Consider the following 19,090-nt stretch of genomic DNA (forward strand, 5'->3'; position numbering starts at 1 on the left):
GACCTCTCCGCTGCTTCTCCCGGCAGGCTAGGTCATAAACCGGCGATTTCCCTCATTAGATGTGAGGAAAACACACCCTCTGCTTCTCTCTGCTTCTCTCCCTCCCTGCATTCTCCCCAGGGAGGGGAAATGAGACAGACAGGAGTCCTATTTACATGTTTTATTCCTGTCACTCAACAGTACATAGAAATGTGACTGTTCCCTTCAGACTCCATCAGAAGAGTCACAACACTCCTCCCCTGTACTTCCAGTACAGGTCATATAACACTCTGAGCTAACATCCGGTGCTCAGTACAGAGAATAGGCTCCACCTTTTCTCCAACAGTACATCTGCAAAACACAATATGCTGTTTTGCATTCCAGCCATCTGGAGCTGGCTTTTGCCTTGGTGCTTTTTCCCAACAAAAAGTTGGGAAATCATGGCAGAGCCAGAGTAACACCTGGTTGACACGTCATTATAAAGCATTCCAGACCCACCATCTCCCAGAACCCAGCGAGTAGGAGAGCAAAGAGCTTGAAGACAGAGGTCACTAAGTGACCATACAGGAGCTGATGATGATGATGATGATTAATGAGGAAGTGGGAGAGATGGGGTGTGGACAATGCCATTATCCAAGAGGCTGGGTTCTATAGCCTTTCTCTGTAAAGCTTGAATTAAAAAGGGACTGTAAGAAACTTTTCCTTGTCTTCTTCTTTTTTTAAAAAAAAGATATTTATTTGTTTGTTTGTTTGTTTGTTTGTTTTGACAAAGTATTAATCATAAATAAATAAGAATAAAAATGTGCACCACACCACCGAGACCATTCCATTGTAACTATCCAACCTCCTAAAATTTCAACACCTCTTGCGATGTTTGACCACTTTCCGTTTTAACAGTACAAGTTCTACAAACACCCTCCATATCTCCTCAAAATCATTTCTCTTGCATATTCCCCATCTTACCTTAATGGCACATGTTAATCTATCATTAATTGCCATATCCCACACTTCTTTATACCATTCTTCCATTTTATCTTCTGCTTGCCCCTATAATAATTTGTGCAGCTGTCAATAAATTTGTGAGCAAGTCCTTCATAGCCTGCGAACCTTCCACCCCATCGTAAATTGATAATAATGCTACCTCTGGACTTTTGGTCCTCTTTAACCCAGTGATTTCTGTTATCTCATTAAACACCCTTTGCCAGAAAAATCGTACACAAAAGAAAGTCACATACAAGTTTTAATACCTCAAGGCACAACATCAAAATGCAACTTAATTAAAGCATGTATCATTATGAAAATCTCATGAATTTTACAAAGAGAAATACATACAATAATGCAATCAGCAGACTTGTTAACATGTGAGCTGATCTTCAGTTCCTTCAATTTTGTTTAGGGGATATTATGTCTAGGGAGTGGGGAGGGTGGCAAATAGATTGCAGTAACTTACAGGGATGGAGGAATGTGATTCACAAGAAATAAGGATGGGGACACCTCAAAGGCAAAGAAGAAGAGAGGAGACTTCAAAGGTGGATAGGTTATTTGCCAAACTATTTCAAGTCTATTCTTCCTTAGGGGCAACTAATTTAGGTTGCATCTAATTCTCAGAGTAGTCCCATTGACTAACTTCAGTCTATTAATTTCAGTGGGTCTGCTCTGTTAACGCATGCCAATGTTGGATACAATCCCATGTTCTTTCATATGATGACTCAAAACTATTTCACATTCTTCATCAAAGTGTTGTTGTTGTTTTAAAAATTGTCCAGGGTTCCTGTTGTGTGTGTGAATGTTTTGCCTCCCCAAAGGAGAATTCCCTGGCATGTGTTACTGGGTTCACCTTGCATGTGTCTGAGTTTGAGATCGCCAGTTCTTCCTTAGCATAGTTAAATAATTTTTGCAATGTGAGATGTAGCTTCCAGCTGTAAGAGGATTCATCTTTCATGTTCCTTTAATGTCAAAGCAATTTAGAACATTTAGAATCTGCAGAAATCGTAGCTCCTTCCTGAGCCCAGCCCCCAAGAGGTGCTTGTTTTTATACACTATTGGACGATATCAAAGGCAGTATTGTAAAGTACATAATGATTGCCTTTTCATGTCAGTTTTTAGATTCCAGTGTAGAGTATTTATTATTCATATCAATCTGTCTTTTAGATCATCTTGCACAGACACTCCAGATTAAATTTTCTTCATTATCATTACAGAACTAGATGAATAAGTGGCACATCTGTTCATGAAGTGGTTTATTATCTGTCCTGATGAGATTTTGGATGAATAGTGGGAGAGACTTAAATACGGAGCAGACAAATGCATGCAGGTTTAAGCACAATCTCAGATTCATAACCAGATGTGCTAACTTGTGACATCTGATATGACAGCGTGGAATAATTATGAACTAGTAATCTGGGCCAATTTACATCAGGGGAAAAGTGTGATGATGGTAGGTTCGGGGAAAACAAAGCGTGTCATGTGAAGCAGAGTTGATAAATTCTTCTTCTAGCTCCCCTCACATCAGTGCAAGACAATTTCAGGATTTGTAAATACTTTATAAAGAAGTGGATTCCCACCCCCACCCCATGTGAACTATATACATCTAAATTGCAGCCATAAATCTATTTAATCAAAACACTGAATGCATTAACCACTTTAGCTGTCTCCTTTACATATGAGGAGCCTGCCACTTCATTTATCACGGCTACTAGGCTATCATTTATCAAGCTAATAATACAAAGGAGACTGCAATATTAAGCAGTTTGCATAAGAACTTCTGGACTGTACAGGCAAGCTCTCTGTTTACGTTGATATGCCTATGGAGGAACTGCATGAACAAGCTTTTCTGTTGAACTCAATGAGACAGAGCGGTATGTGCCTGCAACAGAGTAAATGTGGGAGTGGGTGGAAAATGCCTCCATGAATGGGAAACCATTGTGGGCAAGGCAGCTTTATTTTAGTATCGTTCTTCCATCCTGCACCCTCACGGAACTCTTATATCAAAGTGTGCAAACAGGGGGGACATGTTGGAAAATGTCTGCAGTGGCATATCTATTAGGGATTTATTTCTTCAGTTATGTCTTTAAGGCTAAATTCCTATGCACAATTGTTGGGAGTAAGCCCCATATATTTCAGGGGAACTTATACATACACACCTTATACAGTGCAATCTTATATGTGTCTACTCAGTGGTAAGTGTAAATAGGTGTGTAACCTTGGTAACATAGTCTCAGAGTAGCTAAAAATCCACATACCCATTGAGTGCTTTTGCGAACCTGAGGTTAGAGACGTATGTGTGTGTGTGGCTAACATTTACATGGTGGAAATGCAGTTTACTGTATGAAGAGTCACATCCATTGCCGCCGCCCCCCCCCCCCCCCGCTTTTACCTCTGGCCCTGCCCATCATTGGCACAGAGCTAGGAAGAAACACAGTCCTTGGAATAATAAGTGCCGCCACTTCTGAGTTAAAACAGTAAAATAAAATATCAAAAATAATATAAAATATAAAGTTTAATTGAAAACAGACAGAAGAAACAATAAAACCATAGCAGCACCACAGCAACCATTTAAAATCATATTTAAATAACATTTAGACGGCCATGGGAAAATTGTTTTTTTAAAAAAGTAGTGAGATGCTGATAAATCTCCCTGATGAGAACATTCCAAAGACCAGGTGCTGACAATGGCTTCTGTGCCACCCAACTCACCTGTGCAACAATAACAAGAACCACAGCATTCCAAAGAAAGGCAAACCTAGATTTAAAAAATAAATAAATAAATACGGAGTTTCACTTAACAAATGTATCTTTCTTTAAAAAATTAAGAACGAACTGTATTACCAGTGGCAGGGGTATTATGCAGTGTTGAGCTGCCAGGCCACTACTGAATGGCTGCCCCCTATTGGTGCGGTGTGTGGTGTGTCATGTGCCCTTAATTTACTAATTCCTTTTTCATGCCGACTGTCCCCATTACTCCAACCATTTAAAGACGACACTAATTTATTTTGTTTAGAGTGCGCTTTCCAGGTTTTTGTCAAACTAATTCTGGTAGCAATTAATAAACTACTTGGTTAGGTAAAGGTACCCCTGCCCGTACGGGCCAGTCTTGCCAGACTCTAGGGTTGTGCGCTCATCTCACTCTATAGGCCGGGAGCCAGCGCTGTCCGCAGACACTTCCGGGTCACGTGGCCAGCGTGACAAGCTGCATCTGGCGAGCCAGCACAGCACACGGAACGCCGTTTACCTTCCCGCTGGTAAGCGGTCCCTATTTATCTACTTGCACCCGAGGGTGCTTTCAAACTGCTAGGTTGGCAGGCGCTGGGACTGAACGACGGGAGCGTACCCCGCCATGGGGATTCGAACCGCCGACCATGCGATCGGCAAGTCCTAGGTGCTGAGGTTTTACCCACAGCGCCACCCGCGACCCTTGGTTAGGGTTACAATTTTCTTACTAGATAGAAATGATAATAAGCACCAGCAGTCATGTCAGCCGCTAATTAGAATGCCTTTTCTCAGACTTTTGCAAATCAACAAACAGAACGTGACTTCCAACTTTATGTGCCAGGAACCGAGCATGTGGGATATTCCTGCTGTTGCCATGGGGACTCTCAATGGGTGTTCTTATCTCCAATTCTCAGACCTGTTTCACTAGGTGACTCAGAAAGTCATCCATGTGTGTGGTGGGCAATACCAACTGAATCCCTTATACTACACCCTGGAAGGCACAGCCTCTGAAGGGTTTGGTTTGTTTGTTTGTTTGTTTTGCTGACAATGGCCACAGCATGACAATAGAATGGAGGGGGCAACCCCTCCATTAACTTACCATTAATTCCAAAATCAGCTGAGGCCCCAATCCCAAGCTAAATTGGGCCTTTTGGAGGGATTTGAGCATTGGTCAAGTTGGGTTGAGACAACCGTGATTCACTATGGGTTGAGTGTGATCGCCCAGAGTGATTCAGGGCTGCCAGTGGGTGGGGCATCAGGAAAGAAGGAGAGTGAAATATACACGGAATTGAGTGTTGATTTCATGTTCTTTATTTCAGCTCATGGTAAGCAGTGAGTGAGTGAGTGAGTGAGTGAGTGAGTGAGTGAGTGCTTCCCCCCCCAAACCTCTGGCTATATATACATCATTTACACAATGGGTCCCGTGTGATTGGCTGATTCAACTCCCCTCCTGGAGCCTGATTGGACTGTTCCTGCAGGCCAATCAGGTTGCTGCCTTCTAGGATCCTACCTGCCTATTGTTCTATGATCCAAGCTCAGTACATAACAGAGAGGCAGGCATTAGGTGGGGAAACTGATGGAAAGGCTCAGGCCAAGCTGTCCGCCAGCTTTCCAGGAAAAGGTAAGAGGAACCTAACACTGCCTGACTCTCCTTCCTGCCTGATATCCTGCTCAGAGTATTGCTGCTCATGCAGTGCAGTCCATCAACATATAGAGAGCACCATATTGTCTACTTCTGCCCTTAATATTTATTCCTTCTTTGTGGAGATCCAGGGTGCCTCAGTGGCATGAAGCACCTTTCATCTGCTGTGGCTGGTATGCTGGTATGCTAGTTGCAGTGTGTCCTGGAGCAAATAGTTATCCTGGCCATAGTTATCCATGCTCCAGCCACATCTTGCCTCAACTACTGCAATGTATTAACCGTGTGAATGCCTACAAAGTGTGCTTGGAAACTGCAGTTGGTTCAAAACATACCCAGGATTTCTGCATTCACAAGTTTCATTTGTTTTAATGCTGGCATTTCAATTTGCTCTTCTGCCCACCATTTTGCATTGTGTTTATATTGTGTAATTGCGATGCTTCCACATTTTATCATAAAATAATCTGGGATCCTTCTCAGAGGAATATATATATATATATATTCTTGGGTACATACCAATATAGCAGGGTGCTATAATTTCCTGACTCCAACAAACAGCTAATAAAAAGCACCAGGACCAAATCACCTTCTCTAGCAGTCAGAAAACCAAATGAATTAACAGATTTTACTGGGCAGGTGTTGAGGGGGGGGGGGCGAAGAGATGATTAGAAAAGAAGAATTTTAGGAAATTTCCAGAAACATGTTCTGCCTTGGTCAGTGTTGATTTTCAAAAGGCAGTGTATTCCACAGTCGGAGAACCATGATAGAAAATATGTGCCCACCAACTGAGACTTCAGAAAATCTCAGCTGGTGAAGCTGCGCTGACTGAGAGCATAACTGTCAACCTAGATCACATAAATAGAGGCAGTTTCTAGGATACACAGATGCCCAGCCATGCAAAGCCAATACTATTTGTGGCATCATGTACTCTTGGCATTCAGATCTCCACAAATATAAAAATGTATTTCTTCCCATATCAGGCTTTAAGAGCTTCTGCTGAGGCCCTCCTCCAGCTAACCTGGAGGTGCAGTGTTGTCTACAACAGAAGTGGAAGACCGTCTCAGAAGTGGTGTTCCAGTTGTGGAATGGCCCCCCTCAAGAAATTTGTCTTTCAGTGCCTACACTGCAGTCTATCCAGTACCAAGCAAAATGGTTTAACAGTGTGTTCATAGGGATGGGTGAATCTGTCAATATTGGTTTCTCTCAGTTCCTCATTTTTCCTGTTCAGATTTCCACATTTTCATATCTGTCTGCAATATTATTATTTTTTAAAAGGAATAAGTCCTAACTAAAATCCTCAGAATTTTAGCACAAATTTCACATAATATACATATTTTCATATGCAATTTCCTTTAATATCATGCATTGTATAGTCTGTATAACATATTCTTTTCTGGAGGGAAGAGGGTCAGGGCTGCCTGGGAGTGGGCCCCAGCACAAGTTCCACCGGGGGGGGGGGGTGCACTGGGATACCTGATCTCAGTGATCATGGGTAAGGAGGAGTTATGCAAGGCCAGACTATGTCATTACTGAGGAGGCAGGTTTAGTTGTTGTTTGAAGAGTATCCCTGCCCCTGTGTCTGGTCTTGACCAGAAGGATACTGGAATCAACAAGGGAGACCCACATGACTTTAAGGTGCTGCTGTGTAATGCCAGGTCAATGATTCACAAGACCGCTGTCATCCATGACTTGATTGTGGATGGAGGAATTGACCTGGCATGTATAACAGAGACTCATTTGGGTGAGGCAGATGGGCCTTTTCTTGCCACTGCTTATCCACGAGATTTCTCTTACGCACAGCAACCCAGGTCATATGGGTGGGGAGGGGGGGTGTAGTGATTTTTAGGAAGTAATTAGCTGGCACCAGGTGTCCTATTGGGAAAACCCAGTTTTTTGAGCACATGTTCAGGAAGTTGAGCAATTGTCATAGTCCTGAGCTGCCAGCCACGGCAGAGCTCAGTGGAGGGAGAAGCCAGCCAACCAGCCAAGTATCAGCGGGGTACTTGCCTGGAGGCAGAGTCTGTATACAAGGTTCAGTCCAGTCCTAAGGTCAGAAGTATCTCAGTTCACATAGTCAGATGATCTGAGGGTCAAGAAAGCTGAGGGTCCATGGTCACAAGAAGCAAGAAGCAGCGAGGTGCATTTCGGTTCCATTATAATTCTGCCCATAAAGTCTCTGCTCTTCTTTTGTGGGTGATAGCTACCAGTAATTGCAAAATATTTTTATGGATGTGTTATCTTTGGACACCCACTATCCCATATTCCTGAATATGCCACTAACACAGGCATAGCCAAACTCGGCCCTCCAGATGTTTTGGGACTACAGCTCCCATCATCCCTGACCACTGGTCCTGTTAGCTAGGGAGGATGGGAGTTGTAGGCCAAAAACATCTGGAGGGTTGAGTTTGCCTATGCCTGTACTAACATTTTGGAGGTCAGAAAAATAATAACGTATAATATAGAGTTTGGATTTGATATCCCGCTTTATCACTACCCGATGGAGTCTCAAAGCGGCTAATATTCTCCTTTCCCTTCCTCCCCCACAACAAACACTCTGTGAGGTGAGTGAGGCTGAGATATTCAGAGAAGTGTGACTAGCCCAAGGTCACCCAGCAGCTGCATGTGGAGGAGCGGAGACACGAACCCAGTTCACCAGATTACAAGACTACCGCTCTTAACCACTACACCACACAGGGCTGATAAGAAAGTCAAATCATTCCTTGTCTTATTCTGACCATTCCAGAGCATTCATGGAAGACCAGAATCATTCATATGGCAAAGAAAGATATGAAAGCTGGAAGGTTAGGTGCAGCTGATTGGCTTTATCTACTAGCATATAAGAGGTCAGAGCTTTTCCAACTCAAAAAATTAGCAGCATGAGATATTGGTGATGCTTCTCATTATTTGGCTTTTCTCCAGGCCTTAAACTTATAAAAGACAGAGAACATCCATTACAGTGCTAATACTGCAGGCTAAATCTTCTGCAGAGGAAACTGAAAGTGTGAACAGGTTTCCAGAAAATGGCATTCACAGATGTTTTATTTATCGTTGCTGTTTGTTCCCTCATCACATCCTTACTCAGTAGCTTAGAGTGTTTTACAGCCTGATCTTACACATTTGCTCAAAAGTAAATCCCACTGTAGTCAATAACAGTATTTATATGCTGGCCAATGAAATGCTTCCTCAGGCAACTTACAAATCAACAAAATATGGAAATAGAAGAATGAAAATGCAGAACTTCAGATTTAAATGGAATTTTTAAGATGAGGAGATTTAAGAGATTTGAAAACTCTTAAAAGGGATGACAAAATAAAAAGGCCTTTGCCTGGCACCAAAATGTTCCCAAAGTAGATGCCAGGCAAGTTTCTATTGGGAGATAATTTTACAGCAGGGGTGTCACCAGTGGCAGACCTACATTTTGGGGGCCTTGAAGCTTCAAGTGTCATGGGGGCCCCTTTGCAACCAGCAACAAGTTTTGGGTAACCACTGTTATTGTCTTCAGTGGGGTTGTTCCATGACAGATCACCACACCTGTGCTACTGACTCTCAAACTTTGGGCTTGTAGAAATATATACAACAAAAAAATTAATCAATTTGAGTCATGCCACAAAAAAGGGGTCTAGGTAAAGGTAAAGGGACCCCTGACCATTAGGTCCAGTCGTGACCGACTCTGGGGTTGCGGTGCTCATCTTGCTTTATTGGCTGAGGGAGCCGGCGTACAGCTTCTGGGTCATGTGGCCAGCATGACTAAGCTGCTTCTGGCGAACCAGAGCAGTGCACGGATACACCATTTACCTTCCCGCCGGAGCGTTACCTATTTATCTACTTGCACTTTGATGTGCTTTCGAACTGCTAGGTTGGCAGGAGAAAAAGGGGTCTACTAGACCTCAAATGTTTATTCAGTGTGGACTCATGTTGCTTCTGCAGCTCCTTCAGGATTAGGGGCCCTGAAGCTTAATCTTCATTAGTTTCATAGTAGATCTGCCCCTAGGTGTCACCACCCAAAAGACCTGCTCCCAGGACTAATGTCAAGGATCAGCATTATAGACACCTGCTGAGGGACCTCAGCCTGGCCAAAGATCCATTGCTGACCAGAAATGTTAGGCCACTGTCCCATTCCTCAGTGGAAGAGGAGCCTGGCAGTAGACAAGTAAATAAAGTGCAATGGAAGGGAATTCACTCCTCTAAGCATGATCCTATTTTAAATGAAAGATAACTACAGAAGTCCTTGCAACAGTCACAGAACGCTCTGAGACATAAGTCTACTAGCTGGGTGGGAGGAACATTGGCAGGAGCATAGTAACATGCTTCTTTTAGCCCTGAGGGCTTCTTGGAGTACAGGGGTGCTGCTGTTCAGCTCTCTTGGTATCATTCAAACTGGGAAATGGGTATTGTCCCAGAGGCTGCAGTGCTGCCACAAGAGGCTCTGGGATGGCCATACATTTCCTCATTTGTAAGATGCCTGCAGGGGGCAGAGCAATGACTCTGGCATGCTCATAAGTCCAAGAAGCCCCTAAGATGCTCTTCGCTGTGGCCTCTGAGGACTTCCCTGCCAAGAGGAAATGGGAGTTTGCCTCAGAGAACTCTGCAAGACAGCAAATTCTGTTTTCCTGCTATGAAGGACGCCTGGGGAAAGTGAAACAGAAATGCTTTCACATGTATTTAGCCTTATCCCCAACACTAGCGAGACTGAGAAGTAGCTGCCCTCCTCCAGGTGTCCCTCCTAACAGGAAATGGCTCAGGATGGGATGCCTGAAATGTACTGAGGAGCAATTTATTTCCTTCATCATAACCCAAAGAATCTGCTTTGCAGGTGGGCAGCCGAGAGATCGTGCAGGAAAAGTATAGGTAAGTTGCAGGACCAGATTTAGGTTTGATGAGGCCCTAAACTACTGAAGGTAATGGGGCCCTTTATATGTCCAGCTGTCCTTTATCAACAACAAATTGTCACTGTTTTTTGTGTTCAATATATGCTATATGGTAATTTATGAATCTAATAGGTATCTAAAGCCATTTGCACATGCAAAATGTAGGCACCCTATATATAGAAATGAGCAAACCAGTGATATTTTAGGGAGCAGGCAAGCAGGCAGGGCCCATTACTTACATCATAGGAGCCTACACAACACAAAACATTGTTGCTGTATGTAGGTTTTATTTTTATTTTTTATCTTATATTTTGGAAATGTACATCCAGGTTTTTTTCATTTACATTTTTTGGGGGCCCCCAAGAGAGTGGGGTCCTAAGCTATAGCTTGTTTAGCTTATACATAAATTCATCGCTGGTAAATTGACAGTCTTTATATGGAGAGTGGAGTAAACATGTGTATAATGGAGCTGCCATTGGTGTATTCTAGGGATGGGGGATAAAATTCAGTTCAGTTAGGATTTGAATTTCAACCTACCTAAATCACACTTTCCATAATATACGCAAACTGAAGCACAGTTTGAAATTCTCACCAATTTAAAATTTAATTAAAATTGTTAATGCAGTTCTCCAACCCAATATTGTGTACAAAAATGTGAATAATCACAGAAAAGGGTGCCTAAAATGAATATATTTGCAAAAAATAACCTACAGTCCATTATATTCGAGGAAATTGTTTGCAAAAGTGTGTACAACAGGCAAAGCTGCATCCAAAAATGGGCGCATTAGGATAAGTTTGCACTAAAATGGTAACAAATGTTTGTGAGTGCTTTTTTTAAAAAAAAATCACAAACTGATGCAGAAATGTGAGGAACCTGAGGCTGCACAAATGAGAAACTAAGCGAAACCCAAATGGGCAGTGTGTGGAGCTGTAATGGATGGGGGCAGGTTTGCAACAGAGCTGCAGTTTGTTGTGTAGGTGGAAATGGGAGACCTGATGGGGAAGGAGCAGGGAGTGTAAAGGACCACAAGACAGGAAGAGATCTGCAATGTGGTTGGTGGTGGATAGAATAAATTAAAAGAGCTCTGGTGAAGAGGTATAAGGTACAGTGGTACCTCGGGTTACAGACGCTTCAGGCTACAGACTCCGCTAACCCAAAAATAGTACCTCGGGTTAAGAACTTTGCTTCAGGATGAGAACAGAAATTGCGCGGCAGTGGCGTGGCAGCAGCAGGAGGCCCCATTAGCTAAAGTGGTGCTTCAGGTTAAGAACAGTTTCAGGTTAAGAACAGAACTCCAGAACGAATTAAGTACTTAACCCGAGGTACCACTGTATAAGGCACCTGCAGTGGGAGACAGTGGCAAGAAATGAGACACAATTGTGAAGGCATTGGCACCTTTGTCCAGAGACATGCAAGAAGCTGAAGCCCACCCAGCCTTCTCCCTAGTTAGCCACCCACTATCTTTCACAAGTTAAGGGCACCTGCAGAAGGGCATCTGAAGAGCCAGATCGGTGGGGAAATGCAAGCTCATGTAGGTTTATAAACTTAGGGCCAAACTGCAAAGCAAGTGAGTTGTCCGTCTCCCAGACTGGGGAGATATTCCCACTGAATTCAGCGCCTGAGTAAAGCTGCTGAGGACTGTTTTTGCCAATACTGTATATTTATTTATTCCCACTTAAAAGCAGTCAGAGGCCCAAATTGGATTAGAGAAGGAGTGCTGGGGCATAGGGTCTAAAACCCAGTCTAAATCATTTTCCTCACAGTAAATGGAGGGGAGGAATTTAGAGCAGGGAAATTGCACAGGGGGGAGATTAACCACAATTCCCCAGAGCTTTTTCCCTAGACTGATGCAGGGTTCCCCATGGTTGGAGCCCCAGCCACAGATCTCACATGTACCATGTGGTTTGGCTCATAGCTCCATTAAATCTTGTGTGGTTAGCTGGGTTGAGAGAGAGTTATTTAATGCTACTTACATTTAAAGCTGAGCAGGGATTCAAACCTACATTTTTCATTCCCAGTGGCAACGTTCTAGCCCAGTGTTTTACAGACTTTTGAGAGATGAGGCATACTTTTTTATGAATAAGACTGAAGGCACAATTGTGTCTTAAAAGCATGTATTTGTGTCTTATGTAAGAATTATCTGTCCTGAAATTATCTGTCCTTACTTGAGTGTGCCTCAGAAAGGGAAGGAGACAAGTCTTGAGTATGACTCATGCAAAGATGCAATGGGCAGACTCCTTAGAAGGGGGGCAATTGAGGATTTATGGAATGATCACAATGCAGAATTATTATTCCCAGTAGTAGTAGCAACAGCAGTGGACATCAGAAGTGGCTTACCAGGGCAGGGGGGGACAGCCACCACACAAGCTTTCTGGCAGGAGGGGCGCTGTTGCTTACAGGGAAAAGGAGGGGAGGGTGGCATGTAGTTCAGCGCAGTGTAAATGCACTGGCAGAGCCAGTAAGCACAAATTCAAAATATGCCATAGATGCAATAGACGCTAAAGCAAATACAAAGAATGCATGAAGCAATAGTGAGAACTAGGTATATGCAAATCCGTCCATTCTGGTTTCTCTCAGGTTCTCATTTTTCCAACCTTACATTCAGTTCACCACAAATCCACACCAATTTGAAATTACTATTGTCTTCATGAAAATTCACCAGCCTTTTAGTGTGATTTTATCTTAATATATACCTTTCTGCATGCTGTTTCCCCTAAAATGCAAATTGGTTTCAAAGCAATTTCCCCTAATACAATGCAGTTTTTAATGTTGTTTTCATCAGTATAAGTATTTTATGCACATATGTATTTTTGTACAAGATACTTTGCACAGAGAACTGTGCTGCAAAATTCAGAGAAGTGAATTTCAAAGAACGGCTGTGTTTCAGTTAAGGTATTGTTCTAGAAAGTGTTCCAGAATTTCTCCCCCATTGCTAGTTGGCACTAATATATGTAGCACAACCATTACTGCAGATATGTTTGCATGATATTGTGCACAAATAATGAAATACAGGTGTACAAGTAGAACATTTTCCTTCCTCTAGTTTCATTCCATGATCCACCCAGAATTTTATTTTGCCAGATGTGACACAATATATATTAGTTAACTATGGAAAAAATAAGGGGGACTTTTAAAGCAAATTATGCACCAATAATTATGCAAATATTCCTTCTGTGCACCTATAAAAATCTCATGACGATTTACTACATGGCTATTACAAACTCAGAAATATGTGGCTAATGAAAATGAAGACCATTAACTTTAAGGAGGTGGGGGAATTTCTGGCTATTATTTAAATGCATGATCTGGGACACCTTTGAAACTTTAAACTGGGAGAGATTATTATTAGTTATTACACTTCTAAAATGAAGCTTTAGGATAAAAATTCAATGTAGCTAAAGGAACAGTTACAAGAATAATATGTCATACACTTTTTTCCTTTAGCAGCCTTCTTTAAATAGAAAAAGAAAGATTAAGTATTTATAGAGATAACATTTATGGAATAATATTTATAACTCCAGTATGTAGGTGTAAAAGGTATATCATGTTTTATTCTCTAGGGTTATAAGGTACATCATGTTTTATTCTCTAGGGTGTAAGTCAATCATAAGAGGAAGGAATGAGCATATGAAATAATATTTTAGTCAATCTTAGTCTAGATACAGGCCACCATTCTAGGGATTGTTATATGAAATTATCCATGCATGCATAAGCAGGGGTGGTAAACTTTGTCTTTCAGAAGTATAGTATCATCACAGATGCATTTGGAAAATCTACATCTTACTTTAGAGGAGATACACTAATCCCTGCTCTGCATGTTACCCAGAAGTACAAAAGCATGAAGCATCCAAGCACCTACAGTTTGCTGCATCTCATAATCAAGTTCAAGTTTCAAGTTTATTGCGGCCAAAGCCAGTGACACTAAACACCACAAGATCAGACAACAAGAAATCAGCAACAACTTCAGAAAAGAAAAAAGGTTACACAAGGGAACTTCGCAGTGTGCCATTCAACAGAAGAGATTTACGCTTCTTAATTACTAAAGTGCAAAATTTAGCCACCTCATATGATATTGAGCTTGAGGAATCTTCCAGGAGGTATTTTCGAAGAATTTCAGGGGAGGATTCCAAATAATATTGAAGGGGTATAAATTTTGATAGAAGCGGTAAAATAAGTTGAACTCGTTCTTCACTATAGAATTCGCAAGATAGAAGAATGTGTGTGACAGATTCTACCTTATTAGACATACAAGGGCAGAGACGCGCATGCATTGGAACCCGCGTGAATTTGCCGTACAGCACTGCTGAGGGCATTGTCTCAAAGCGGGCTCTAGAGAAAGCCCATCTATAGGCTTCGTTAGTGATGTTAGTTAAGTAAGGGGCAGCTGCAAAATTAGGCCAAGCTTTTAAACATCTATACGTCTCTGGGAGTAGGGCGCCTTCTTGTTGTAATTCGATATCATAAAGTCTCCGAGTGATAGTAGCTTTTGCCTTGTTCAGAGTTCCAATAAAAAGATTTTCAGGGTTTAGGCCAATTTGTTTGATCTTGTTAGTTATTTGCATAAGCCAAGGAGGATAGGGAACTGCGGCCAGGAAGCAAGGTAATAGACCCTTAGGATTGTAATGGATTTTCAGCCAGAGGGATATTGCTTGTTCCCAGACTTTTAATTCTACTCTGGGCAGTCCTGCCTCTTGCCTTAAGACTGCATTAGGTGTACACTTAGGGGTAGCAAATAATGATCTTAAGAATTTAGATTGTACTGTTTCAAGGGTCTTAAGGTTGGCAGAGGGGCTAATTTGAGAGCCATATAGAAGTTGGGCTAAAGATTTTGCCTGAAAGACTGTTAGGGCCATCGGGAGGAAGCCAGCTCCTTTCCTTCTGAATAATCTAAGGATAGCATTTGCACTTCTTTCTGCTGATATAGCTGATGTGGTCAAGTGTGTTGAGAATTTGGCATTATAAGAGAAAGTAATGCCTAAGTATTGGAAGGTCTTAGTCTGTTCAATGGCGTTTCCCTTTACGCTCCAATTATCCTTCCTGAAGGAGCGGTTAAAATGTACAATTTTGGTTTTGGCAAAGTTAATTGTTAACAGTTCAGTGTTACATTGGTCACTAAACTTTCCTAAGGCACGTTTCAGACCCACTTTGGTTTGAGAGAGAAGAACAGCGTCATCCGCATACATTAAAATTGGTACTTTTCTGCCATTAGAGAACACAGGGGGGTGGGTTTCAATTTCACGGCAGCATGTGACCAGGGAGTTAACATAGATGTTAAATAGGAATGGGGCTAATAGGCATCCTTGTCTAACTCCTCTTTGGACTGGGATTTCTCTAGAGAGTCTGCCGTCCTGTGCAAGTCTTATCTGGAGGGTATTGTTCTCATGAAGCTTAATCATCAGAAGTAATAACCTTCTGTTAATACCCATATTGGCCAATTTGGCCCAGAGCCTGCTCCTGGATACAGAATCAAATGCTGCCTTTAGGTCCACAAAGGCCGCATATAATGACTTTTTCCAATATTTCGCATACTTATAGACAAACTAATCTAACACTAAGCAGTGATCAATGGTGGAACGTCCGGATGTAAACCCTGCTTGTTCAATTTCTAGCAAGTTATTATGATCTAACCATTCCCATAATTTTAGGCATAGATGTTTTGTATAAAGTTTACAGATCACATTCAGGAGACTAATTGGTCTATAATTAGATGGATCAGAGGGGTTGCCCTTTTAAAATATGGGAACAATTATAGCTAGTCCCCAATCTTTAGGGATTTCAGTTGTCTTATCTATATATGAAAATAGATTTGCAAGGACCGGGGCCCACCAGTTTATTTGCGCTTTCAGAAGTTCAGCGACAATGAAATCATCTCATAATATGGAAGACCTCCCTCAGTCCACATGGCAACCTCAGCAAGGTGTGTTAAATGGAGTGAGGGAAGGTGGAGGATGGGGAACCTCTGCTCTCACATAACACCCTTTGCAGTCCACTCTTTGGTTTACAACCAATGCATGTTGGGTAATAGCAGGGGTGAAGGATCTCTGGACTAATTAGACCCATTGGGCCTCCCCACTGGGCCCACAAGCCAGGCCTACCTGCCCTACAGGTGTGAGAATTCTCCTCATGAAAGAAAGGCAAGGATCTTTTTGCAACAAATCCAATAAAAGAAAGGGTACAATCTCCTCTAGTTTCTGATGCTGATGTTTTATTTCACTAGCAGATATGTGCTTCTCCTCATCCATAGCTAGCCTTGGGTCAATGGTGTGTGCCTTCTCATGCCTTCCAATAACAGTTTAGTTTGAAGTCTAGACTTAAAAATTCACATGAGTAGAACCTCAAACTTCTTAGGGTCTTTGTGCTGGGCCCTGAAATAACAAAAATTACCTCTGTATCAGTGTTTTCTTTCCTCTTGAGCTAAGTACAAAATGAAAGCTACATATTTTGTAGGGAACGCATTAATGTTCCCTACATATGCAGTGTATGTTGCTAATATCACACAAAGACATTATTTACACACGTGCCTGGCCCTTAGCAGAATCTTCCTGGCCATCTTAGCAGAATCTTATTTGTAATGAATGAGAACATTTTAATAAGAAACAATAAAAACAGTCTAAAGTCAACACTGTAAAACATTGTAATACGATATTAAATTTCCTACAAATGCATGCACCTTTGATCTCTGAGAAAATACCAAGGAGTTGCTGTAACAATGCTCAATCTCATTTTATGTCAGTATATAAATATAAAGTATAACTGATTTGTGTTTTCTTCATTAAAAAAAACCCCACAAACCGATTCAACATGGCAGCAGGTCACATATTCCCACCAAACCAATATGAACAGCCTGTTAATGCTTGAAGTCATGTTCTTCTAGCTTATCTTCATTTGTTCTCAGTCTGTAAGAAAGGGAGTAAAGGGAAGATATATTTATATTATGATTTTCTTGGGTGTTTTTTTTTTTCCATTTTTTTCCCATTTGTCTTTTAAATTAAACTGTGCCCCTTGCAGTGGCATTGCAAGAGCGGCAGGGGGCAGTGCGCCCCAGGTGCCATGTCTGGAGGGGTGACAACAAGGCACCCTGCGGGGTGCTCGCCCCGCCGCCCCCGGGCACGGCACGGCACGGCGTGAGCAGCCATTGCGCCGCCGCATCCGCATGTGGAGGATCCTCTGCTCGCAGCTGCAGCCGCGAGCAGAGGATCCTGCCACTGTCCATATGGTGTTTGAGCGGTGCCGGCGGCAAATTGCTACGTGCAACGCATGTGCAGTGTCGCGCACATGCACTGTACATAGTGGTTTGCCACCGGCACCGCTCGAGTGCCATACGGACCGCGGTGGGATCCCTCCGTTGCCACTACAGCTGCAAGCGAAGGATCCCTCCGCCGCCACTGCAGCTGTGAGCAGAGGATCCCGCCACTGTGAGTACAGCACTTGGGCAGCACCGGCAGCAAACCGCTACGTACAATGCATGTGTGGTGTCGCACGCAGGTGCTGTACGTAGCAACACCGCACATGCACCCTACATAGTGACACAACTTTCTGACTAGTTGCAGGACCTTAGCCAGACCTAGCAGAGTACTCGCAGAATCCACGGAAGCAATTGGCAACTTGGCTGCAAACAGGATAGACGAAGCAGGAACCAGGAACTTGTAGTTAGGTGTTTCTTACTGGTATATACAGTGGACTATTTACAGGAACAGAACACGGATCTTATGCTAGCTCTCTCTGACATGACTCACAACTCTTACACTGATACAGAACTCTGAACACTGAACTCCTGAACTAACACATTCCAGTTAGTAGGCCATTAATTATCACTCCTTTGAGAGAGCTTGACCAATCAGAGAGCGGTCTCTATGTCTCTGTTATCACCAGGCAGACTTACTCCTTCAGATTGCTTTCTGGCTGTCTGCCAAACCTTAATTGACTCTGTGTGAGTACCTGCACATGCACAGTTTCCCAACAGTTTGCCCTGCCCCGAGTGTCAGTTAGCCTTCATTTGCCCCTGGCCTCTTGTAGGGTGGATATAAACAGATATGAAGGAGGAGGAGGAGAGCCCAATTTCTGTCTGCCTCTTTTACTGTTCAGCTGATGGGGACAATTGCCCTCTGTCGTTTTTCTCAATGATTATGCTGATTGACCACTAGAAAATAAAGTAGCCAGAGTAGCTGCATTAAATGTCTTGTGTTCTCTGTGGAACAGCCATCTGTCAGTTTATGTATAGATTTCTGACCACGCACAAGCACAGCCCTTAGAGCTTCCTTCCCCAGACTGGTGCCCTCCAGATGTTTTGGACTACCACTCCGATCAGCCCTAGTCAGCATGGCCAAGGGTCAGGGATGATGGGGTCTGTAGTCCACATTTTTTTGATTGTACCAGTTTGAGTCAGCTTGGAATAGAGAACTGACCCCGACTGCCCTTCAAATAGAGGGTAAAGTAGGAGACATGACCCAGTGACTGGAGCAATTTCTCATTCCTTCCATCACACCTAGCTCTGTGTCAGCAAAGTGGAGGACCTCAAAGTGCAAACTGATCAGAATTGCTTTAGAAAAGCCCGGTGTGGAAAAAATATTGCCTTAAAAACTGAAAGGTGTTTTCAGAGCTTAATGCACTCAAAATAGTTTGGTATTTCGATTCACAACAGCCACTGTTACGTTCCAATGAAATCAGCAGTACCTTCCTATGAGTAAATGCATTTAATACTGTAGTTAATATTCTATACTTGGATTGCACACTTTATATGCAAGCCTGGAAACTCTTACTGGGAAGTAAGTTCAATTGGACACAAAAAGAATTACTTCTGAGTAAATAAGCCTCAGATCAGGCTGTTGGTTATCAAAAACATATTGTTTTGTATTATGCTGAATAATACATTACTTTGCTAATCTAAAATTT

General features: G+C 42.5%; 1 protein-coding gene across 1 annotated transcript in view; it reads right to left on the reverse strand.

Annotated features, from left to right (window-relative positions):
* Positions 1-213: 213 nt before the first annotated feature.
* Positions 214-19,090, reverse strand: part of LOC308472376 (uncharacterized protein) — a 616,296-nt gene continuing 597,419 nt past the window's right edge. The window contains exon 2 of the mRNA XM_080997251.1: positions 214-274. The gene's annotated coding sequence lies outside the window, so the exon portion shown is untranslated. The remainder of the gene's footprint in view (positions 275-19,090) is intronic.

The sequence above is a fragment of the Podarcis pityusensis genome (genome assembly GCF_964106645.2).
Source record: "Podarcis pityusensis genome assembly, chromosome: 2".
Classification (NCBI taxonomy): domain Eukaryota; kingdom Metazoa; phylum Chordata; class Lepidosauria; order Squamata; family Lacertidae; genus Podarcis; species Podarcis pityusensis.